Raw genomic sequence first — 26,243 nt, forward strand, 5'->3', positions numbered from 1 at the left:
AAATCGAGTTGCACAAAACGACCCAAAGGGGTGCCCTCCACTCCTGCCCCACGTGTCCTCGTACGCTTCCCAGATGTGGTCCCCGCCCACTTCCCAGGGCCCAGGTAAGGGACCAGGGTTACCTTTTGGAGAAAAGCCATCCTCGGCCTGTACTGCAGGCCTTGGTATCGGATTTTCATTCCGGCCCCTGGATGGATTCACAGCCAAAGCACCAGTGGGAGACAAGAGGAGAAGCCCCCCAAGTTCGAAAGGCAGCCTGGCTCGCTCCAGCCCTGGGTGGTCGACGGGGAGGCGGCTGGGCAGGGAGGGCGTGGGCCGGGACCCCCGACCCTAACTAGGCGCCTCCAACTTGGAAAGCAGCTGGAATCCGCGCCAGCCAATCCGCGAGCGGCGCCGCGGGCTTATTAGCATGCGCTGCGCCGGCGCCCACCTGCCGCCAGAGGGCGCTGTCCGGCCCCCGCCGGGACCCCGCCGAGCGGCAGGTGAGACCCGCAGGGTAGGGCCCCGGGGCGGGGGTGGAGGGGCCGGGGAGAAGGAGGAGGGAGAGGAGGAGGAGGGAGAGAAGGTGGAGGAGGAGGTAGAGGAGGAGGAGGAGCTGTCGCGAGGAGGGAGAGGAGGATCTGTGGCAGAGGGCGAGCCTTAGACTGCACCACTAACGACTGGGGAAGTGAAAACAGATGTAACACGCTTTGGCTCCCTGGCTAGCCAGCCCCCAAATCATTGAATGGCACTAAGCAAATTATTCGGTTTTTGCCATTAAAATGGCAAGCCACAATTACTTTTGCACCAACCTAATATTTAAAGTTTGTCAGCATCAGTTTCCCCAGCTAACACAAGAAAAGCAAGTGGTTAGGAAATGACTCATGTGCTGTGAGGACTGAATAAATATCTGGGTTAAGGACTGGCAGTGGGGTGTGCTTGGTAGCGAAGAATGCTGCTCACGGGCCAGATGGGCTGGCTCTGAGCCCTAGATTTGCCATCTAGCTATAGGATCTCAAGCAAGTTATGGAAGCTCTCTGGCCTTCCTTTGTCTCATCCGATAAGTGAGAATCACTGCACCCTCTCCAGGGGGCGGGCAGCGGTTTGTTTGGTTCTGGTTTTGGTTTTAAGATTACTGAGCTGATTCATGTACAAGCACTTAGAACTATGACTGACACTTGGTGAATGTCCAATAACCAATAGTTTCTCTCTTATGTCTCTTGGGACTCTAAAAAAAAAAAAAAATTTACTAGGCGTAGTGGTTCCATTATATACATAGTCTGATATACTGATATATATATATATATATATATATATATATATATATATATATATAACATTCTGAAAATAATTCTCAGAGTTCTCAAAATAATATGAAAACTGTTGGAGTCGTAACTGGAGGTAAAGTATAATCTCTGGAATCAGATTACTTGGGGTAAAATATCAACTCTGTTACTTACCCTCTGTGTGACTTTGGGCAAGTTACTTAACCCCTCTGTGCTTTGATTTCTGTAAAATGAGGATGGTGCAATGACAAGGGACAAAAGAGTAAAGAATCAATAAATACCAGTTGTTGTTAGTATTATCAACATTAAAATCTTTAAAGATAGTTTAAATATGGAATGCTAGCTACATCTCCGGCAGGAGGAGATTTTCCAGGTTTAACATTCAGGATCAGGGACGTTCCCATCTTTTATTTCTAGAGCCAGGTGGCCTGAGCATGGCAGACAAAGCTGATGTCAGATGGAGGCATGTGGGCATTTGTTATAAGAGGTATGCTCAGAAGATATGTCTTCAGATCATCTGCGTCTCATTCCTATGGAAGAGCCACGTTTCCACCAAGCTACCGAGACATCTTAGCTCCAGGTTAGAGTACTGGAATAAAAGTTTCAGAAATGAGACTCTGAAGTCTGGTTGACTCACAGGGAAATGTCTAGGCAGAAAGCCCTGAGATGTAGCTTCCAGCCCTAGTTTGGCCACGGCCACAGTGAATGACAACGTGGAAACCAGGTTTTCAAATTTAGTTGAATCGGTTCAGCAAAGCAATTTCAAAATCATTTCAACTTCGTGTGTTTCTGTGATTGGTTCCCATATTCTCTTATTTTGCTAATTTGGGCTTTCTGTCTCTTTTTTTTTTTTTTTTAAATGGAGTCTCGCTCTGCAGCCCAGGCTAGAGCGCAGTGGCATGATCTCAGCTCACTGCAAGCTCCACCTCCCGGGTTCATGGCATTCTTCTGCCTCAGCCTCCCAAGTAGCTGGGACTACAGGCCCAGCTAATTTTTGTATTTTTAGTAGAGACGGGGTTTCATGCTGTTAGCCAGGACGGTCTCGATCTCCTGACCTTGTGATCCACCCGCCTCGGCCTCCCAAAGTGCTGGGATTATAGGCTTGAGCCACCGCGCCCAGCTTCTTTGATTCTTAATGAGGTTAGATAGTTATTTTTTTATTATAATGAGATGCATGTATTATTTTTCCTTGAGAATCAGGGTTTTTTTTGAAAGTTAGAACTTTAGGTCGGGCACAGTGGCTCAAGCCTGTAATCTCAGCACCTTGGGAGGCTGAAGCAGGTGGATCATTTGCGGTCAAGACCAGCCTAGCCAACATGGTGAAACCCATCTCTACTGAAAATACAAAAATTAGCTGGGCAGTAGTGGCGCGTGCCTGTAATTCCAGCTACTTGGGAGGCTAAGGCAGGAGACTCACTTGAGCCTGGGGGGCAGAGACCATGTGAGCCAAAATCGTGCCAGTGCACTCCAGCCTGGGCGACAGAGTGAGATCCTGTCTCCAAAATAAATGAATAAATATAAATACATAAATAAAAGTTAGAACTTTAAAATTATTTTGCCATCAGATATATATGCAGTTTAGTTAATAAATATGAGGGGGTCCTGTAAATTACAAATATCTTTAGGTATATAGAGTGACAACTTATGTCAGGTTGCATTTATTGTCCTGAAATAGCTAATGGTGCCCTCTTGCACTATCAAAAGTGACTATGTTTAGGCCGGGTGCAGTGGCTCATGCCTGTAATCCCAGCACTTTAGGAGGTCAAGACAGGTGGATCGCTTGAGCCCAGGTGTTTGAGACTAGCCTGAGCAATATAGTGAGACCCTGTCTCTAGTAAATAAAATTATTTTATAATTAAAATAAAATAAAACAAAAAAAGTGACTATGTTTGGATGATAACTCATGTGGCTACCCTCATCACATGCTAATTTCCTTCTCTAACAATTATCAAACCAGGCCTCCTTGTTTCCTAGATGAGGGAGACACCCATGGTGTGCTGGAAAGTTAATATGACTAGGACTTGTGACACTTGGATTCTAATCCCAGATCTACTGATTGATTAGGGAACTTAGACAAGGCACATTATTTCTCAGAGCCACATTCACTGATCAGACGTGTTCAGTGTTTCCCAAAGTTTGCTCAAAGATCAATGTTTCTCAACATTTAATGCAAATGTTCGTCTCCTGAGGATCTTGTTAAAGTGCAGATTCTGGCCGGGCACAGTGGCTCACACCTGCAATCCCAGTGCTTTGGGATGCTGAGGCAGGAGGACCGCTTGAGCCTAGAAATTCAAGATCAGCCTGGGCAACAAAGGGAGACCTCCCTTTCTACAAAAAAAATAAAAATATGAGTTGCATGCTGTGGCGTGCATCTGTAATCCTAGCTATTCAGTAGGCTGAGGTAAGAAGATCTCTTGTGACCGAGAGTTTGAGGTTGCAGTGAGCTATGATCACACCATGGCACTGTAGCCTGGGCAACAGAGCAAGACTGTCTCAAAAATAAATAAATAGGCTAGGTGCAGTGACTCATGCATGTAATCCCAGCATTTTGGGAGGCTGAGGCGGGAGGATTTCTTGAGGCCAGGAGTTCGAGATCAGTCTGGGCAACAAAGTGAAACCTCCATTTCTACAAAAAATCAAAAATAGGAGCCGGATGCTGTGGTGTGTGCCTGCAGTCCTAACTACTCAGGAGGTTGAGGTGAGAAGATAGCTTGTACCCAGGAGCTTGAGTATGCAGTGAGCAATGATCGAGCCACTGCACTCCAGCCTTGGTGACAGAGCAAGAACCTCTCTCAAAAATAAACAGGCTGAACATGGTGGCTCACGCCTGTAATCCCAGCACTTTGGGAGGCTAAGCTGGGAGGACTGCTTGAGCCCATGAGTTTGAGACCAGCCTGGGCAACATGGCTGGTCTCAAGTCAGATGAACACCTTGTCTCTATTTTTTTTCCTTCTTCTAAACAAACAAACAAACAGGCCGGGCGCGGTGGCTCAAGCCTGTAATCCTAGCACTTTGGGAGGCCGAGACGGGCGGATCACGAGGTCAGGAGATCGAGACCATCCTGGCTAACATGGTGAAACCCCGTTTCTACTAAAAAATACAAAAAACTAGCCGGGCGCGGTGGCGGGCGCCTGTAGTCCCAGCTACTCGGGAGGCTGAGGCAGGAGAATGGCGTAAACCCGGGAGGCGGAGCTTGCAGTGAGCTGAGATCGGCCACTGCACTCCAGCCTGGGCGACAGAGCGAGACTCCGTCTCAAAAAAAAAAAAAAAACAAAAAACAAAAACAAAAACAAACAAACAAACAAACAAAAAAGGATACATGTGTAGAACATGCAGGCTTTTTACACAGGTATACGTGTGCCATGCACCTATTGATCCATCCTCTGAGTTCCCTCCCCTCACCCCCCACTCCCCAGCAGGACCCGGTGTGTGATGTTTACCTCTCTGTGTCCATGTGCTCTCAGTGTTCAACTCCCACTTATAAGTGAGAACATGTGGCATTTGGTTTTCTATTCCTGTGTTAGTTTGCTGAGGATACTGGCTTCCAGCTTCATCCATGTCCCTGCAAAGGACATGATCTCATTACTTTTATGGCTGCATAATATTCTATGGTATATATGTGCCACATTTTCTTTATCCAGTCTAGCATTGATGGGCATTTGGGTTGGTTCCATGTCTTTGTTATTATAAATAGTGCTGCAATGAACATACGTGTGCATATGTCTTTATAGCAGAATGATTTATATTCCTTTGGGTATATACCCAGTAATTGTATTGCTGGGTTAAATGGTATTTCTGGTTCTAGATCCTTGAGGAATTGCCATACTGTCTTCTGCAATGGTTGAACTAATTTACAGTCCCACCAACAGCATTCCTGTTTCTCCACAGCCTCATCAACATCTATCGTTTTCTGACTTTTTAATAACTGCCATTCTGACTGGCATGAAATGGTATTTCACTGTGGTTTTGATTTTCATTTCTCTGATGATCAGTGATGATGAGCTTTTTTTCATGTTTGTTGGCCACATAAATGTCTTCTTCTGAGAAGTGTCTATTTATATCCTTTGCCCACTCTTTGATGGGGTTGTTTTTTTCTTGTACATTTGTTTAAGTTCCTTGTAAATTCTGGATTTGAGACCTTCGTCAGATGGGTAAATTGCAAAAATTTTCTCCCTTTCTATGGGTTGCCTGTTCACTCTTGTGATAGTTTATTTTGCCGTGTAGAGCTCTCTAGTTTAATTACACCTCATTTGTCAATTTTGGCTTTTGTTGCAATTGCTTTTGACATTTTAGTCATGAAGTCTTTGCCCTTGCCTATGTCTTGAGTGGTATTGCCTAGGTTTTCTTCTCGGGTTTTTATGGTTTTGGGTTTTACATTTAAGTATTTAATCCATCTTGAGTTAATTTTTGTATGAGGTGTAAATTTCTAATTTAATTAATTAAATGTATTAATTTAAATTTATAAATTTATTAAATTAAATTAAGTAAATTTAAATGTATAAAAAATTATAAGTTTATTAAATTAAATTAATAATTTATTTTTAAAATAATTAAAATTTTTAAAATTTTAATAAATAAATAAAGTACAGTTTCTGATGCAGTAGTTCTGGGGTGAGGCTGAGATTCTGCACTCCTAACAGGCTGCCAGGTGAGGCCCAAGCCAACCTCAATCTGAGTAGCAAGATGTAAAAGCAATGGCACGTTAGCTTCTAACAGCTGATACAAAGAAATATAAGAAATGGGGGTACAGGCGGGGTGTATTATAGCCAAACACATTCAGAAGTCTGTGTGTTTAGTACATTTAAAAACGATTATTGCCGGACACAGTGGCTCACGCCTGTAATCCTAACACTTTGGGAGGCCGAGGCAGATGGATCACCTGAGGCTGGGAGTTCGAGACCAGCCTGGGCAACATGGTGAAACCCTGTCTCTACTAAAAATACAAAAATTAGCTGGACATGGTGGCAGGCACCTGTAATCCCAGCTACTGGGGAGGCTGAGGCAGGAGAATCGCTTGAACCTGGGAGGCGGAGTGAGCCGAGATCACGCCATTGTACTCTAGCCTGGGCAACAAGAGCAAAACTCTGTCTCAAAAAAAAGGGAGGGATATTTTTTAGTGCAGAGCTCCCCAAAGCCTCTAACATACTTCCAAATAGAATGACTTAAGCAACTCAGAAGAAAAGTTTTTCAGAAAGACAAAAGTGTTTATTTGCAATAGAGGCAAGAGGGCAACTGGTTTTCCCACACTCCTGCCCAATCCCTCTCCCAGATGAACAGATGATGTCTTGCCATACTTAAACTTCATTGCAAAGAAACTGGTTTCATCCACATCTCCCTTCACATTCCCACCCAATCCCTTAGCTTCCATTTTGCACCATGGGACTTGACTCACAGACTGGCAATCAACTTGTAACACGGCCAGGTATAAAAGGATGACCTGAGCCTGGGCAACGCAGTTAGACTCCGTCTCTGCAAAAAAATTTTAAAAATTAGCCAGTGGTGGTGGTGCATGCCTGTAATCTCAGCTACTCAGGAGGATGAGGTGGGAGGATCACTTGAATTCAGCAGGTCGAGGCTGCAATGGGCTGTGAATGCACCACTGCATTCCAGCCTGGATGATGGAGAGAGACCCTGCAAAAGAAAAATAAAAATAAAAAGATGACCTGGACCAATCAACGACATGATCATTCTTGGAAACAGCCAGTTGAGCCAGTTGGTAGAGTTGGACAAATTTGAAAAGGGTGGCATCAGGCCAATGCTGAGGCAAAGCCACAGGAGAGCAACGTTAGGAGGGAAGTGAACTCTGAGTGGGCAGTGAAAGCCCACGGTAGAAACAGAAGCAGAATGTTCTGTTCCAATATGGAACAGAAGCACAGAGCACTGCAGAGATGCCCCAAGAGCTCTTAGAAATGGAAGTTGATACGGTGTGGATGTGTGTCCCCTCCAAATCTCATGCTGAAACGTGATCCCCAACGTTGGAGGTAGACATGGTGGCAGATATTGGATCATGGGGGCAGATTTCTCAAGAATGACTTAGCACCATCCCCTTGGCGATAAGTGAGTTCTCCTTCAGTTACTTCACATGAGATCTGGTTGTTTAAAACCGTCTAGAACCTCCCCTTTCTCTCTCTTGCTCCCTCTCTCACCATGTGACATATCTGCTCCTGCTTGGCCTTCAGCCGTGAGTGAAAGCTCCCTGAGGTCTCTCCAGAATTGCAGGGGATTCTGGCACCATGCTTCCATTACAGCCTGCAGAACCGTGAGCCAATTAAACCCCTCTTCTTCAGGAACCAACACAGAAGGGAAAGACGCTGGGAGCTATTGCTGGGTCAAAAAGAGCAGCTTAGTTTTTCATGATGGTAACAGGCTACAGACTAGAAGAATAATACAGTTACGTTTCAATGAGACTTTTCTGTTTTTCTTGTTCGTTTGTTTTTGGGATGGAGTCTTAATCTGTCACCCAGACTGGAGCGCAGTGGCGCGATCTTGGCTCACTCACTGCAACCTCCGCCTCCCAGGTTCCAGTGATTCTCCTCCCTCAGCCTCCGAGTTGCTGGGATTACAGACGCATGCCACCACACCCGGCTAATTTTTGTATTTTTAGTAGAGACAGGGCTTCACCATTTTCAGACCAGAGGGGAAAATGTGAACTTTGCCCCCTTCCCTCTAGAAAGCCCAAAGCCAGTTTGCAGCCAACTTAAAGCAATAGTAGAAGTTTATTGCCTTTATATCTTCATTCTCTCCAACCTCACCCTATATCCACCCTGGTCTTGACTCCATATTTAATTTGTTTTTTTTTTTTTGTCCTGATTTTTAATTTATACTTTATCATTTTATTTGATGCATCTCCTAAATGCTTTGTCGACTCACTTGTGAAAAGACACACAACAGCCGGGCACGGTGGCTCACACCTGTAATCCCAGCACTTTTTAAGAGGCCGAGGCGGGTGGATGACGAGGTCAGGAAATAGAGACCATCCTGGCTAACACGGTGAAACCCATCTCTACTAAAAATACAAAAACCAAATTAGCTGGGCGTGGTGGCGGGTGCCTGTAGTCCCAGCTACTCCGGAGGCTGAGGCAGGAGAATGGCATGAACCCGGGAGGTGGAGGTTGCAGTGAGCCGAGATCACACCACTGCACTCCAGCCTGGGCGACAGAACGAGACTCCGTCTCAAAAAAAAACCAAAAAACAAAAAACAAACAAAAAAACAGAAAACAAAAGAGACACAGAGACACAACAATAAATAAATGTACCAGATGAGAGCTAAGTGAAGTGATTTGTGTCTGAATGATCATAATCCCAATTCCTTCTATTAATCATCATCACAGGCATAGAGATAGGTCTATAGAAGCATGTCACAGGATTCACCCAAAACTGCCTCCTGTTAAAAATTAAAATGATTTAGATAACAACATTGATGACACACTGTTTACATTTTCAAACAAAGATGCAAGTGGAAAGAATGACTAACACGTTAGAAAATAGGATTTGCTTCCAAAAGTTCTTGCCAATCTAAGGGTAAGCCAGTGTGCTTTCAGGAACTGATCAAATCTCCACTGTGAATCAGCATCTCTGGGCTAAAGTTCAGTGTTACAGTTTCCCACTATTATCTAAAATCATTATAAGAATTAATTGTACTGGGTGCTGTGGCTCACGCCTGTAATCCCAGCCCTTTGGGAGGCCAAGGCAGGCAGATCACTTGAGGTCAGGAGTCGAGACGAGCCTGGCCAACATGGTGAAATCCTGTCTGTACTAAAAATACAAAAAAAATTAACTGGGCACAGTGGCTGTAATCCCAACTACTGGGAAGGCTGAGGTGGGAGAATCGCTTGAACTTGGGAGGCGGAGGTTGCAGTGAGCCAAGATCGCACCACTGCACTCTAGCCTGGGTGACAGAGCGAGGCTCCATCTCAAAAACAAACAAACAAAAAACAAAACAATCAAACAAACAAACAAAAACCACAAGAATCAGTTGTGTGAATTTCTCTTTGAAAAAAAATTGTGATTCGACACCAATGAGATCCAAACATTGTTGTCAAAGAATTACCCATTCTATCTCTCTACCATGTACAATAGGAGAAATTTCTTTCAAAGTTTAGTACCAAGAAAAACTTAATTTTCCTTAAAAAAACTCAGAATGTTTCTGTGCTCAAGAGAGATGTTTATCATGTTTCTTTTTTCATCGTGACCATCAAATCCCTTCAGATCTGCCATCAGCCTCCCTTGGAATAAACATTTGACTTCTAATATTTTCTCCACTCTTTTCCTATTTTGATTCCTATACAATTGGCTTTTACTATCTGGGCTTTTATCTATTGGTAAGCCACAACAACTTTTTTTTTTTTTTTTTTTTTTTTTTAGAATGACTTGGGATATAAATAAACTAAATATATCCTATTTGAATAACAAGTGGAAGACAGCTTGATGAATTGGACAAGGTAGGTGAAAAAAGGGCAAAAAGGAGCAATCTCAATAGTTTTCAAGATAAATAACTATATCAAACTGATTTTTTGAATCTACGTTGTTTTACTTTGGTCCAAGACATCTGCTAGAGGGAGAACAGTCTGAAGAAGTGTATTCAGGTTTGATAAGCTTGCTCCTTCTTATCCTTACATTCTTTTGCATCTTTGTTTAAAAATGTACACTGCTTAGAGCACCTCTCTCCATCTAAATGAACTGGCTTTGCTTGACAGTAAAAGGATGTCTTGTTCCCACAAGCCTGGAACTCTGTTCTTCTCCCTCCACCTCCACCATTTCCAGGCAAGGTGGGCCAGTGAGTAGGTGAGGAAGGGAGGAGTGGGGAGGAGAGTGGGTTTTAGGGATTTCATGGAGAATGATTTGACCGAAGACAGACCTCCTGGTCACCTCCTCCATAGGCTACCCTACAATAAGAGATGTTTCCTCCTTTCCATCCTAAGGAATGGAGTTCCTGCAGTGGTAGAAATTTCCCAGAAACACTTGCTAGAAATTATCAAAGACAAATATGGCAATACCATCCCGTCTTCTGACCTCCCCCCATGACACCCCACATGCCTCCTTTAGACCAAAGTCAGATGAATTCTAATATTAATATTGATGTCTCTGCTTTCGCAAGTCTCTTTTTCTCCACTATAAATATTATACGTGTCCCCTACTGAAAATTTAGAAAATAAAGAAAAGCAAATTTTTACAGATGTAATAATATCTGCACCAGGCATGGTGGCTCACATCTGTAGTCCCAGGTACTCAGAAGGCAGGCAGGAGGATCACTCAAGCTCAGGAGTTCACATCTGCCGTGAGCTATGACCTTGCCACTGTACTCCAACCTGGACAACAGAGCAAGACTCCATCTCTAAAAACAATGAATCTGGGAAAAGAAGTCTAAAAGACGTGAAATTAAATGTATGATAGAAAGGGATGTACTGAGAGTCAGAAGACTTGGATTATAGCCTCACACCTGCCGTAACTATTAATAGCTGGGGTGATCTTGGGCAAGCAATTTAGCCTTGATGATTTTTTTTTTTTTTTCACTTGTGAAAGGAAAAGGTTAGGCTGGGCAGACCTGCTCTTCTAGCATTCCAGGATCACAAAATGGTTCAACAGGAGACATAATAATCAGTCTGTCTGGGTTTATATTCCCAACACTGCCACTTATGAGTTGTTTGACTTTGGGTAAATTTCACAGCCTCTCCACGTTTCAACATCCCCATCTATAAATGAAAAATGATAATATCTCTCACATATTGATGATTTGGTGAATGTCAGCTACTGTTATCTCTCCCTTCCCTTCCCTTCCCTTTTCCTTCCTTCCTTCCTTCCTTCCTTCCTTCCTTCCTTCCTTCCTTCCTTCCTTCAATCCTTCTTTTTGCAATAGGGTCTTGTTCTGTTGCCCAGGCTAAAGTGCAGTGGTGCTATCTCAGCCCACTGCAACCTCCACTCCTGGGCTCAAGCAATCCTCCCGCCTCAGCCTCTCAAGTAGCTGGGACTACGGGAGCACACCACCATGCCTGGCTAATTTTGGTATTTTTTGTAGAGATGGGGATTTTCCATGTTGCCCCAGGCTGGTCTTGAACTACTGAGCTCAAGCAACTGCCCACCTTGGCCTCCTGAAGTGCTGGAATTACAGGTGTGCTATTATTATCTTAAACATGGCCCAGTCTACCTTTCCAGCTGTATCTCATGTCCCACAAGACCTCTTTTCTGAAAGCCACATGTCCAATGCTGTCTACCCAGCAACACCATAACCTCACATGTCATTTGGGATCTCAACTTTGTGATATCCAAAACCCAGTGAATAATTTCTATGCACCTACAGTCCGTGTCTCCTTAACTGTTTCCTATCACAGCAGGTAATACCAACACCTACTCACTTGCTCAGCTCAAAGACCTGGGAGTCAACCAGAGACCTCTTTCTCCCTTACTCCTGAGAGCCAATCAATCATTAAATTAATTAAATCTGTCTCCTTAATGTTTCTTTGATGGATCAATTTCAGTCATCTTCACTGCCACCCACCCTACCAGTATCTCTTGCCTGGGCAACTCCCATGGTGCCTCACTGGTCTTCCTGCATTTGCTCCTGCCCCACACCTCCTTCCAGCTTCCAATTCATTCCTCCACTGTGGCCAGAGCAACTTTTTTTTTTTAACTCTGTATTTAGACATTCCACTTTTCTGCTTAGAGGGCTTTAGTTGTCTACCACAGCTCTTAGAAAACAGCCCATTTGTAATGAGTCCCGCATGGCCCCCCAATCTGGGTGCTGCCCACCCCAGGGATCCCCCCCATGCCCCTCTCTTTATGGATCTCTGTGCCCCGGTCACACTGTTCCCTTTCCATTTCTGGAACAATCTCAGCTTCTTTTTGCCTCGAGCCTCTTATGTGTGGCCAAAACTAATCTTCACTTACCTTTTACCCAGCTAACTTCTCATCCTTTGGGCTCCAGCCAAAATAGAACTTCCTCAAGGGAAAACCTTCCCTCTCTTCCCCTACTAGGTTAGATCCTTCTATTATGCCTCTTTTTAGTCCACTTTCCTTAACCATACTTTTTTTTCGCTTGTAAAAGGAAAAGGTTAAATGTACACCCATGTTCATAGCACCGTGATTCACAATGGCCCGAAGGCGGAAGCCACCCAAGTGCCCATCAACGGATGACCCAACAAATAAAATGTTATATACATGCCATGGGACATCGTTCAGCCTTAACAAGGAAGAAAATCCTGACCCATGCTGCAACACGGATGAGTTTTATGTGATTCTCCATATTGTCTGTCTTGCTCATTGGTTTGTCAGTCCCTGCAGGGCAGAGATTTTATTATTCACTCTCTCTACCCAGCACTTGGCTCCATACCTAGCACAGAGCAGTTCCTCCATCAATACACAAAAGAAGAAGATTCAGAGAGAGATGCAGAGACCAGAGATGGGAAACCACACAGCCCCAGGAGCCTCTGTTTCTGCCTGCTGGGTTCCAGCCCTGGAGAAGCTCAGCTGTCCGCTGTCCATGGAGGCACAGACATATCATTTAAATTCCTTTACTTAAGGTGGCATGAGGTCCTTTTTCTTCCTGGAGAGCTGGAACTTTGCTTTTTCCCTCTTCAAAAGAGAGGCCGATGTGAGCCTCATAGGCCAGGTGTGGTGGCTCATGCCTGTAATCCCAGCACTTTGGGAGGCTAAAGCAGGAGGATCACTTGAGCCCAGGAGTTCGAGACCAGCCTGGGCAACATAGTGAGACATCCTCATCTCTACAAAAAATAAATAAACACAATTATCCAGGTGTGGTGGTACACACCTGTGGTCCCTGCTTCTTGGGAGGCTGAGGTGGGAGGATCACTTGAGCCCAGGAAGTCAAGGTTGCAGTGAGTCAAGATCTCGCCACTATATTCCAGCCTGAGCAACAGAGTGAGACCCTATCTCAAAAAACAAAAAACAAAACAAACAAACAAACAAAAAAGCACTCAAGGCCTTTCATTTAATAGCAAAGGTAATAACCAACATTTACAGAGTCTATCTGTAAAACATTCATATAAAGACCACTCATTTAATCTTCATGACCAGCCCCTGAGGGCGATATGGTGATAGCCTCCTCATTGTTCAGATGAGAATCTGGAGGCAGGTGTGGACTTGGCACAGAACTGCGAAGTAGCGAAGGTCAGATTCAAAACCTGGGTAGTCCAGCTCCAAAGTCCATTGCCGAACCATTATACTGATTGCAACGCCCTGCCCCAAGTGTGGCATAAAAGTGTTTGTAGAATAGACATAAGAGACATGGAGTAGCTGAATGTTAGGGGAAGGCTTGCTCCCCATTCCCCTTTTCCTCCTTGAGTCTGCCCCTTTGCTGGCTGGGCCCTAGGAGAGGTGGAATGACTCACTGGATTAATACATTTGGGAAGAACTGTATAATGAAAAATAAATATTATAAATCTAATATAAACTATATTCATACTAATAAAATATTTATACATTATAAATATAATATATAGCTTATAAAAATATATATAACTGTTAAATTTATTTATTCATTTTATTTATTTAATTTTTTTGAGATGTAGTCTCGCTCTGTCACCAGGCTGGAGTGCAGTGGCGTGATCTCAGCTCACTGCAACCCCCGTCTCCCAGGTTCAAGCCATTCTCCTGCCTCAGCCTCCTGAGTAGCTGTGATTACATGTGCCCGCCACCATGCCCAGCTAATTTTTGTAATTTTTAGTAGAAATGGGGTTTCATCATGTTGGCCAGGATGGTCTCATTCTCTTGACCTCGTGATCCGCCTGCCTCGGCCTCCCAAAGTGCTGGGATTACAGGCGTGAGTCACTGTGCCCGGCCGTTAAATTTATACATAAAACATGAATATATAACATATTTCTATTAATGCCTTTCCTCTTAGGCATTGAGCTTCCTGCAGACAGCATCTATTCTGCATTACTCCACCCTAGACCAGCCCCTGCCTGGGGCCAGTGTGACTGTGACCAGGTGGGAGAGTCCACCCCACTCTGACTTTAGGCAGGCCCGTTTGGCTCTCAGACTAAGCTAAGGTCTTCACTTAGCCTGTGTCAGAAATGAAAGCGTAGGCCAGGCAGAGGCATGAGGATTGCTTGAGCTTAGGAGTTTGAGACCAGCCAGGGCAACATACTGAGACCCCTGCCTCAGGAAGGAAGGAAAAGAAAGAAAGAGAGAAGGGAAGGGAAGGGAAGGGAAGGGAAGGGAAGGGAAGGGAAGGGAAGGGAAGGGAAGGGAAGGGAAGGGAAGGGAAGGGAAGGGAAGAGAAGGGAAAGGAAGGGAAGGGAAGGGAAGGGAAGGGGAGGGGAGGGAAGGGAAGGGAAGGGAAGGGGAGGGGAGGGAAGGGAAGGGAAGGGGAGGGGAGGGGAGGGGAGGGGAGGGGAGGGGAGGGGGAAGGAGGAAGGAAAGAAGGAAGGAAGGAAGGAAGGAAGGAAGGAAGGAAGGAAAGAAAGAAAGAAAGAAAGAAAGAAAGAAAGAAAGAAAGAAAGAAAAGAAAGAGAAAGAAAGAAAGAAAGAAAGAAAGAAAGAAAGAAAGAAAGAAAGAAAGAAAGAAAGAAAGAAAGAAAGAAAGAAAGAAAGAAAGAAAGAAAGAGAAGGAAGGGAAGGTAAGGAAGGAAGGGCAGGCACACTCCACACCCATTAGGATCTTAAGGGAGTACTGAGTGGTCTGGGTGGAGGGCTGGGGTTCAGTGCCAGGCCCCTTTGACTCAGACACCCGAAGCTGAATTCCCAGTAGCAGGCACTCAGCCATGAGTTAAAGGATCATAACCCACCTTTACTGGGTGTTTGGGGTCCCCACCTCTCAATTCATTTAATTCTCACAAAAACATCCCTATGAGAAAGCAGCAATTATGATCCACATTTTATAGATGGGGAAACTGAGTCCCAGAGGCTTTAAATCACTTGGGGAAACTGAGTCACAGAGGCTTTAAATCACTCGCCCGGGTCCTGTAGCTTTGAATGGTAAGTGGCAGCACTGGAGTTTCGCCCTCGGCAGGCTGGCTCTGGAGTCCACACTCCTAACCCTTCCCGACCCCTGCCTGGGCTGCTTCGGCCAAAGAGACACCAGCTGATGGCCCTCAGAGACACCAGCCACCAAGACCTCCCTAGGGGTCTTAGCATCCCTAATGTTCCTGCTACTCAAGCTGAGCCTTCCAGACCCCCAGCCCCTCCTTCTGCTTCCGGCAGGCATCTCCTTCCGTGAGCAGCAGATGCGGGGAGCAGGAGCCGGTGTATCCACCCAAGACGCTTCACCACAGGGACTTTCCGGTTCCCACCCCTGCTGCTCTCTACCCCTGATTTTCCTGGGAATGGCAACATCTGGAAGGGTGCAGGAAGATGACTGAGCCAGGATATGCAAAGGAAATGAAAACGGGAGCACCTGCAAGGATTTTGTTTACTATCCCACAAGTTCCACTTTCTTTCTTTAGACAGGGAGTTTCAGATTCCATCTCCTTCAGTCTTCAGGTCCTCCCACCCTAGTGTGAAGACTCTCCCTCAAGTCCTCCAGGTGTGGGACCATTTGCGTTACGTTTCACAAAACATAACTGTGACATCACATCAGGACACTCCCAAGGCTCACCATCCGACTAGGGTCCGTAAACTGTTCATCCCCTTCTTGAACTTGGCAGCTCTTTTTGCAGCTCTTACACATTAGCCCATCTTCTCAAGCTCCTGACCAAGGCTTCACTCCTCTCATTCTTGGCAGGTGACAATGCATTTGCTTTGCTAAGCTAAGCAGCTGGCAGCCTTGACTGCTACTTCCCCCACCACAAATGCATCTTCATCTGCAGTGTTAGAGGGTGATGTATCTCTTTCCTCTTCAAGGCCACCCCCTTCAGCTGTGCGTGCTCTCCTCCTACCTCCTTTTTGACCTAGCCCACCCCTATTCTCTTGGTCTATAAATATGCTAAAGTCATTTCTATCCTTTATTTTTATTTATTTATTTATTTATTTTTATTTATTTATTTATTTTTTTTTTTTGAGACAGAGTCTTGCTCTGTCACCCAGACTGGAGTGCAGTGGCACAATCTTGGCTCACTGCAACCTCTGCTTCCCGGATTCAAGTGATTCTCCTGCCTCAGCCTCCCGAGTAACTGGAACTACAGAGGCCTGCCACCATGCCTGGCTAATTTTTGTGTTTTTAGTAGAGACCAAGTTGACCAGGCTGCTCTCGAACTCCTGACCTCAGGTCATCTGCTTGCCTTAACCTCCCAAAGTGCTGGGATTACAGGTATGAGCCACCGCGCCTGGCCACCTTTTCTATCTTTTAAAAAAATATAGTCCTCCCTTCCCTGCCCTCAGCTACCACTTTGATCTGTTTGCTACCACGCTATCTGTTTTCAGCCCTTCTCTGTGCCTTCTGGGCAGTGGTTGTCTCTTGCTCTCCTCCCAGCTACTCCCTAATCTGGGGCAATCTGGAATTGGCCCCATCCCTGTTTCATTTAAACTGCTCTCTCCACAAATGTCCTGCCAAATGTCAACTGCAAGAGACACCCCGCATTCATTCTGTTTGTTTGTTTGTTTGTTTGTTTGTTTGTTTTTTCCAGACAGGGTCTTACTCTGTCACCCAGGCTGGAGTGGCATGATCATGGCTCACTGCAGCCTCAACCTCCGGGGCTCAGGTGATCCTCCCTCCACCTCCTAGATAACTGAGACTACAGGTGTGTGCCATCCACTCACTCCCAGCTAGTTTGTATGTATGTATATATGTATTGTAGAGATCAGGTTTTACGCTGTTGCTCAGGCTGGTCTGGAACTCCTGGGCTCAAGCGATCTGGCCACCTCAGCCTCCCAAAATGTTGGGATTTGCAGCTCTATAAAAGAGGGCCAGTCTGCCTGCTCCCCTTTTTTTGTTCTATCTGCAACATTTCACACTGCTCACCTCTCCCTTCTTGATGGCTCTTTCTGGGTTTCTGGAACATGACTCTATTCTAGTTCTTATTCTTCATCTGATAGCTATTTCTTGGTCTTCTTTGCCGGCTCCTCAAGCTGCCCAGTAAACGTGTGTGTTCTGCAAGAGTTCACTCTTTTTTTTTTCTTTCAATACTTTAAGGTCTAGGGTACATGTGCACAATGTGCAGGTTTGATACAAGTTGGTTTGCTGCATCCATCAGCTTGTCATTTACATCAGGTATTTCTCCTAATGCTATCCCTCCCCCTATGACAGGCCTTGGTGTGTGATGTTCCCTGCCCTGTATCTATGTGTTCTCAGTGTTCAATTCCTGCCTATGAGTGAGAACATGCAGTATTTGATTTTCTGTCCTTGTGATAGTTTGCTGAGAATGATGGTTTCCAGCTTCATCCATGTCCCTGCAAAGGACATGAAAGAATTCACTCTTAGTTCATCTCTCTTCCCATTCTTCATGCTCTTCAAGCTGACCTCACTCATCCCATCATGGTTAACCACCCTTATATGTTGATGATGTCCAAGTCTCTCCTTTCCAGCCCCACCTACGCTCCAATCTTCTAGCTGACTGCTGTGCAATAGAACTTGCTGTAATGATGAAAATGTTCTATAAACTGAGCTGTCCAATATCGTAGCCACTAGCCACATGTGGTTACTGAGCACTTGAAATGTGGCTAATGGCCAGGCATGGTGACTCACACCTATAATCCCAGCACTTTGGGAGGTTGAAGTGAGAGCCCGGAAGTAGAGACCAGCCTGGGCAACATAGTGAGACCTCATCTCTATATATTAAAAAAAAAAAAAAAAAAAAAAAGAAATGTGGCTAGTGTGTTTAAGGAACTGAGTTTTAGACGTTATTTAATTTTAATTTTAATAGCTACAGGGCCAGCTCCCGCCTGTAATCCCAACACTTTGGGAGGCTGAGGCAGGTGGATCACGAAGTCAGGAGTTCAAGACCACCCTGGCCAACATGGTGAAACCTCATCTGTCCTAAAAATACAAAAATTAGCTGGGCACGGTGGTGGGTGCCTGTGAGCCCAGCTACTCAGGAGACTGAGGCAGGAGAATTGCTTGAACCCGGGAGGCAGGGGTTGCAGTAAACCGAGATTGCGCCACTGCATTTCAGCCTGGGAGACAGAACAAGACTCCGTCTCAAAGAAAACAAAAAAATAAAAAATAAAAAAATCAATAGCTACAAGTGGCTAGTGGCTACTCTATTGGACAGTACAGTTGTAGACCTACATTGCCAACTGCCTGTGGACATCTTGATTAGGATGTCTCTCTGGCTCCTCAACAAATCCCAAACTGAGCTTATTAGCATCACACTCTCCCCTACCTTCGCCTCCATGCCCATTAGCAAAATGAAAACCTTCTCTTTCTCTTGATTTCCCTTCCTGAATTGACAGCATCAACACTCATGCCTTTACCCAAAGCCTAAACTTCTAGACTTCCAGGCTCTTCCTTTTCATTCATCTTCTATAATTATGTGGTTAATTCTCCCTCCTAAATTTCTTGTAGCTCCATCCTTACCTTTCCAAACCTTCTCAAAGGCTTGAGTTCAGAATTAAAGCTTCTCTTGTCAGGCTATTACCAATTCCCTGCACCCAGCCTCTGCCAAGCCACCAGCAGACCTCTGAGCTGGACAGCCTTCCTTTGCTTCTCCAGATGCCTTCTCCGTCTCCACCCTCTCCATCCTGATGCCCTAGTAGCTGGCTTCTATAGACTCTGTCACCTGGACTTCTTTGCTCTTGGACTTCCAACTAGTTCAGGAAGATTGGAAGGCGGGAAGAGGTTGGTGTATATAACCCCTGAGCTCCTAGGGTTGTCAGTGGCTGCCTTGCTCTACCGAAACGCATGTCCATGAGGTGGCCACTGGATTCTGGTTCTCACTCTTTTCACTTGCTGCTTCCAGCCTAGATGCAGTAAGAGTTCCCTGCTGTGGTTCTGCTGGGGCACTGAGCCGCCCTTTGTTGTTTCCCTAATCACTTCTCCATCCCCCTGCACATCACCCCCCAACTGTTTTGTTTTTTGTTTATTTGTTTGTTTTTTTGAGACAGGATCTCACTCTTGCCTAGGCTAGAGTACAGTTGCCCAATCATGGCTCACTGTAGCCTCGACCCCCTGGGTTCAAGTGATCCTTCCAACTCAGCCTCCCAAGTAGCTGGGACAACAGGTGTGTACCACAACACCCAGGTAAGTTTTTTTGTTCTCGTTTTAATTTTTAGAGATGAGGGTCTCACTATGTTTCCCAGGCTGGTCTCGAACTCCAGGGCTCAAGCAATCCTCCCACCTTGGCCTTCCAAAGTTAGAATTACAGGCGCAAGCCACTTTGCCCAGCCTTTCTCAAACCTTTATTCATGGTCCATTTATTAAACTCTCCTTGGTTGTCCAGATTCAGTGTGTTATCCGTTTCTTCTGGGACTTGATTGATATTTCTAAGCTTTGAAATGCCTCATCGTCATCCACAGGAGAAAAATAAAGCCTGTGCTTACTTGAAGAGCACCTGAAGTCACTTATGATCTGTTTCCTGCCTGCTCTTTCCACTTCATCTCCCACCTCTCCTTCTCTTGCACTTTATAGTCCTATGATGCCAGGTTGCTTATATGCCTAGAAGGGGCCCTATTGTTTCCCACCTCCATGCCTATGCCTGCCAAACTCTTGCTTAACCTTTAAAACCATTCTCCAGATGTTGCCTCCTCTGTGAAGTCCCCCAGGCCTTCCTTTCTACTTCTACTGTATTTTGTAGATATTTCCATTATTTATGACATCATGATATATTATAATTTCTTGTTTAGGTCTGTATTGTCTTTTCTGCCCATAGAGTGCCTCTTAAGGAAAGGACTAGACCAGATGTGGTGGCTGACACCTGTAATTCTAGTGCTTTGGGAGGCTGAGGCAGAAGGTTCACTTGAGGCCAGGAGTTCAAGACTAAGCTCAGCAACGTAGTGAGATTCCGCCTCTACAATAAAATTTAAAAATTAGCTGGGCAGGGTGTCATACACCTGCAGCCCCAGCTACTCGAGAAGCTGAGACAGGAGGATCACTTGAGCCCAAGAGTTTGAGGCTACAGGGCTACAGTAAGCCATAATCACATCACTGCACTCTAGCCCAGGTAAGAGAGTGAGACCTTATCTCTTATCAAAAAAAAAAAAAAAAAAAAAAAAAGTAAGGCTATAAATATTAACAAATAAATAAATATATTTAACAAAATATTTATTGATCCTGGCATTCTAGGCGCTAGATAGCTAGAGATATCAGTAGTGACCCCTTTCTACAAGCACTGTGAGAGAAGTACAATTGTCCCTATCTTAGAGGACACCCAGAAGGCCGAGGCTCCTGTGATGTGCCAGGTTCAGAAAACTGGCAAGAGGTTTGGATTTGGTGTGAAACCGAGTCCTTCTAGCTGCACAGTTCATACTTTTGGCAACAGTTGTATGTTGCTGTGGGTCTTGCCAAGAATAGTTTTATTAAGACTGGCGTTACAGGTTGAATTGTGACCCCCTCCCATACTCACAAAAGGATCCACTGAAGTCCCGACGCCCACTGCTTCAGAATGGGCCTTATCTGGAAAGAAGGTCTTTATAGAAGTAATCAGGTTAAAATGAGGGTCAAGGCTGGGGGCAGCAGCTTACGCCTGTAATCCCAGCACTTTGGGAGACTGTGGCAGGAGGATCACTTCAGCCTGGGAGTTTGAGACCCACCAGGGCAACACTGTGAGACACTATCTCAATTATATTTATAAATATATATACACACATATATGTACATATTGTTACATATTTATTTACTATATATTTATAGTTTAAATATATTTTATTTAATATATATTTATATAATATATAATAAAATTATATATTAAATAAAATATAAACAAATATGTTATATATTCATGTATTATATATAAATTTAACATTTATACATAATAGAATATTAAAATAATATTTATATAAGCTATATATTATGTTTATATTAATTATATTAATATGAATACAGTTTATATTAGATTTATAATTTAACATTTATGCATAATAGAATATAAAAATAATATTTACATAAGCTATATATTATGTTTATAATATATTAATTATATTAATATGAATATAGTTTATATTAGATTTATAATTTAACATTTATACATAATAGAATATAAAAATAATATTTATATAAGCTATATATTATGTTTATAATATATTAATTATATTAATATGAATATAGTTTATATTAGATTTATAATTTAACATTTATACATAATATAATATAAAAATAATATTTATATAAGCTATATATTATGTTTATAATATATTAATTATATTAATATGAATATAGTTTATATTAGATTTATAATATTTATTTTTTCATTATATATATGAAAAATAATAAAATGAGGTCAGGGGGCCCTAATCTAATACGATTAGTGTCTTAGTAAACAGAAAATTTGGACACAGAAATACAGAGGGGAGGTGGTGTGAAGATGTGGGGAAGAGACAGTCATATAAATAGAGATGCCAAGGATGCTGGCCAGCAACTGAAGCTGAAAGAGACGAGGAAGCATTCTTAACCCAGAGCCATCAGAGAGAGTACGGCCCAGCTGACGCCTTGCATTTAGACTTTGAGGCTCCATAACTGGGAGATAATAAATGTCTGTTGTTTTAAGCCTTTCAGCTTTTGGTTCTTTGTTATGGCAGCCCCAGGAAACACATACATCTGGGGAGGCTCAAGCCCCTCCTCGCTGGGAAGCGGGGGGGGGGGTTTGGGGGGGGCGTTGGGATCCTAACTGGATGTGGAGTCCCCCTGGGGCCCTACTGGGAGTGCCAAGTGGATCCTGGCAGTCACTGAGTAGGCTTCTTTGCGTCATTTTGCTCCAGTATTGACCTGACAACTCAACAATTATTTTTCTTTTTCTTTTTTTCTCAGAGACAGACTCTTGCTATGTTGCCCAGGCTGGTGTTAAATTCCTGGGCTCTCGCTCTGCATATTCTCAGTGCAATAAAAAAAGAAAAAATAACGTGGCAGTCAACAATTTTATTTTTTGGTGTTTTTTTGTTTTGTTTTGTTTGTTTGTTTGAAACGGAGTCTCACTCTGTCACCCAGGCTGGAATGCAGTGGCGTGATCTCAGTTCACTGCAACCTCTGCCTCCTGGGTTCAAGCGATTCTCCTGCCTCAGCCTCCCAAGTAGCTAGGATTACAGGCATGCACCACCACACTTGTCTAATTTTTGTATGTTTAGTAGAGACAGCATTTCACCATGTTGGCCAAGCTAGTCTCGAACTCCTGACCTCAGGTGATCTGCCCGCCTCGGCCTCCCAAGTGCTGGGATTACAGGCGTGAGCCACTGTGCCTGGATGCAGTCACTGATTTTAAATTACGCTTCCAACTGGCTCCGGTGACCCCATAAGTCTGTGACATGCAGTAATTTGTAAACCTGAGTCTCCTGTCCCAAGGATGTGATCCTCAGCATGCTCAAATTCTCAGCTCCCAGCACAGGGCCTAACACCCCCCAGGTTTCCAGTGCTGGGCACTGAGTCAATAAATTCTGCTCAACTAAGGCACCAGGAGTCCGTGGAGTGCTTGGGATCTGGACGGGTGTTGAGGAGCCTGGTAGAGCTATTGTCTCCCTTCCCAAAGGCCAGCCCCCAGGACATATTCCAGTCTCATGCCATGGTCAAAACAAACAAGTCAAGTTTCAGGATGCTCTAGTGGGTTCTACTGACTGTTTCCCAGGGTGAGTCACTGCTTCAGGGAGAGAAGCGGGCTGGGACTCAAGTGCCTGTGCTTGCTTTTTCTTTCTTCTGTCTTTCCAGGAAGCCCTTGGAACAGGATGTAAAAGCAGCACTTTCCATCCAGCCTGACATCCTGCTTCCAGATGCAGAAGGCTGAGCAGGCCACCAGGATCACATTTAAGTGGCTGTGGCCATGATGTTCCAATTTGAAACCTGGACTCCACTAACTTCCATACTCATCCTTTGCTCTCAGCCCTCTCCCTCCCCTCTCTAGGTCCTCAGGATGATCTGAAATATATATTACACTTTTCTTCCTCACTAAATGTCAACATGTTGGAAAGCAGGGACCTTGATATATTAATCCTTAGGGCCTTGGGTTCTGCTGTAGTTAAGACGCAACAAATGTTGGGTAAAATGAATTTTAAAAACAACTTGTTGCCGGGCATGGTGGCTCATGCCTGTAATCCCAGCACTTTGGGAGGCCGAGGCGGGTGGATCACCTGAGGTCAGGAGTTCGAGACCAGCCTGTGCAACATGGTGAAACCCAGTCTCTACTAAAAATACAAAAATTAGCCTGGCGTATTGGCGGCACCTGTAGTCCCAGCTACTTGGGAGGCTGAGGCAAGAGAATCACTTAAACTCGGGAGGCAGAGGTTGCAGTGAACCGAGATTGTGCCATTGCACTTCAGTCTGGACGACAGAGCAAAACTCTATCTCAAAAAAAACAAAAAACAAACAAACAAAAATACTGGGGAGAATCAGGCATAGTGGTGCATTCCCGTGGTCTCAGCTACTTGGGAGGCTGAGATGGGAGGATAGCTTGAGCCCTGGAATTTTTTTTTCTCTTTTCTTTTATTATTATTTATTTGTTTTTTAATTGAAACAGAGTCTTGCTCTGTCACCCAAGCTGGAGTGCGGTGGCACAATCATAGCTTATTAGAGCCCAGCCTCGATCTCCCTGGGCACAAGTGATCCTCCTCCCTCAGCCTCCCAAATAGCTGGGACTACAGGCAGGTACCACCATCCCCAGCGAATTTTCGTATTTTTTTTTGTACAGACAGGGTTTCACCATGTTGCTCAGGCTGGTCTTGAACTCCTGCCCTCAAGTGATCATCCTGCCTTGGCCTCCTAAAGTGCCAGGATTATAGGCGTGAGCCACTGTGCCCTGCCATATTTTTTTTCTTTTTTTATTGGACTGAGAATATGTAGAGCAAGAGCCCAGGAGTTTAAGGCCAGCCTGGGCAACACAGCAACAGTCCGTCTCTAAGGAAAAAAGAAAGAAAGATAAAAAAGCAATTGTGGAGTTTTCAGGTCAATACTGGAGCAAAATGACACAAAGAAGCCTACTCCGCTGGGGTTTGCTGGGCACCCATCCCATCGGGGTCCCACTGGCACCACCCAGTTAGTGATCCTCTTAAACAAGGACTCCACAATTTTACAGTCTCCTCATCCTCTTTTTTCCGAGGTTCTCAAAGCTCCAACTCCCAGAGTAGGTGACAGGAGCTGAAATGAACTGATGTTTATGTGGAACATGACTGACGGTGCTATTAAGTGAAATAGATGCCAGAGGTTTTTGCAAGTGTCTAATAAAGGGAATGGGACTTTTAATATCCCTGGGTCCATGATGAGAGCTGAGCACCCCAGAATGGGCAGGATAGGAGCATAGAGGATCAAGGAACATGAGTGACCACAGGTCAAATCCCGTGGCCCAACCCCGGCCTCACATTTGGTAGCAGCCTGTTTGGGTAAACCCATCAGGGTACGATTCCTCACGACTCTAGCTAAGAAAATACATTTATTCATGCAGTATCATTGTCTGGGCCTCTGTGTGGCAGCAGTTCTGCTTGTGCCAGGGAAAAGCTTTTAAGATTTTTCCATGTGAAAAGTGCCACAATGGCACTATCATTCAACCTGTTGAATGACAGTACTGAGCTAGGGGATGCACCTGACCATCAGGCATCTATTGAGCCCTTATTGGGACCATTATTATTAGTAGTAGTATTAGTATTATTATTATTATCATTACTATTTTGTGACAGAGTGTCACTCTCGTTGCCCAGGCTGGAGTGCAATGGCATGATCTCAGATCACTGCAACCTCTGCCTCCTGGGTTCAAGCAAATCTCATGCCTCAGCCTCCCGAGTAGCTGGGATCACAGGTGTGCACCACCACACTCAGCTAATTTTTGTATTTTTAGTAGAGACAGGATTTCACCATGTTGTCCAAACTGGTCTCAAACTCCTGACCTCAAGTAATCTGCCCGCCTCCATCTCCCAAAATGCTGGTGTGAGCCACCACGCCTGGCCAGAGCCCTTATTATTAAGCCTTTGGGAAACCTGGTGGTCCCTTGTTTCTGGGAGGTCATCTTATTGATACCGAACTTACTGCAGACGCCCAGTTGGTATAGTGCACTATAGCCCAGAGCTCCAGGACTCAAGCAATCCTCCTGCCTCAGCCTCCCAAGCAGCTGGGACTACAGGTGCATGCCACCAGACCTGTATGCATGAATACCAGGCATAAAGTCACATTGGGGCCACCCTGGAGGCCGGCTACTGCTAGTAGTGAATTGTGTCTAGAGACCATGAGCTCCACAGGAGTTCAGATGAAAGGGAGAGAAATGAAAGGTAGAGGGCTCAGGGCATGTTCAGATTATTATCTGGTCTATAAGCTAGATCTTGAGGGAATGTCTTTCCTCATTTCTTTCTCTACATATTCCTCCCTTCAGCAAAACTCAGAAAGAAAGGAGGATGGAGGACAGGACTCACAGTCAGAAGGGCAAGAAGGAAGCAGGGAAATGTGAGGAAACGTTTAAAAATAGTCGAGCAGGGCCTGATTTAGGGGCGGTGAAGAGTAGACTGACATTGAAAAGAATAAAAAGTTTATAAATAATGAAGATGAGGCCAGGCGCATTGGCTCACACCTGTAATCCCAGCACTTTGGGAGGCTGAGATGGGCGGATCACTTGAGGTCAGGAGCTCGAGACGAGCCTGGCTAACGTGGTAAAACCCCGTCTCTACTAAAAAAAAAAAATACAAAAAATTAGCCTGGCATGGTGGCACACTCCTATAATTTCAGCTACTTGGGAGGCTGAGGCAAGAGAATCATTCGAACCTGGGAGGCGGAGGTTGAAGTGCGCTGAGATCTCGCCACTGCACTCCAGCCTAGGGGACAGAGCAAGACTTTGTCTCAAAAAAAAAAAAAAAGATATAATAAGATGAAAGAAGCTGAAAGAAGCAGTGGACCCATCAAGGAGGGCCCAAAAAGCCAAGAAAACACATTTTAACTAGTTGGAGTAGAAAGTAAATGTTCAGGGCCTAAGACTTTGAAAACAAATTCCTGCAGGTTTGTTTAAACTGGAGGATTTGAGGCTGGGTAATGGA

The 26,243-nt window shown here is 44.6% G+C and overlaps 2 long non-coding RNA genes across 5 annotated transcripts in view; one reads left to right on the forward strand and one right to left on the reverse strand.

Moving 5' to 3' along the window:
* Window positions 1-26,243, reverse strand: part of LOC103243185 (uncharacterized) — a 53,218-nt gene that overhangs the window by 10,293 nt on the left and 16,682 nt on the right. For 2 of the 4 annotated variants that reach the window (XR_012088859.1, XR_012088862.1), the window contains exons 1-3: window positions 6,658-9,044; window positions 4,706-4,827; window positions 123-1,488 (exon numbers count right to left, since the gene is read on the reverse strand). This is a non-coding gene — a long non-coding RNA (uncharacterized lncRNA). Of the gene's footprint in view, window positions 1-122; window positions 1,489-4,705; window positions 4,828-6,657; window positions 9,045-26,243 lie in introns of those variants that run through there. The other 2 variants (XR_012088861.1, XR_012088860.1) reach the window with 2 other exon arrangements.
* Window positions 435-26,230, forward strand: LOC119622205 (uncharacterized). Its single transcript, XR_005238877.2, has 3 exons — window positions 435-482; window positions 9,630-9,706; window positions 22,945-26,230. It is a non-coding gene; the product is annotated as an uncharacterized lncRNA (long non-coding RNA).

Source organism: Chlorocebus sabaeus, chromosome 16 (genome assembly GCF_047675955.1).
Source record: "Chlorocebus sabaeus isolate Y175 chromosome 16, mChlSab1.0.hap1, whole genome shotgun sequence".
Lineage (NCBI taxonomy): Eukaryota > Metazoa > Chordata > Mammalia > Primates > Cercopithecidae > Chlorocebus > Chlorocebus sabaeus.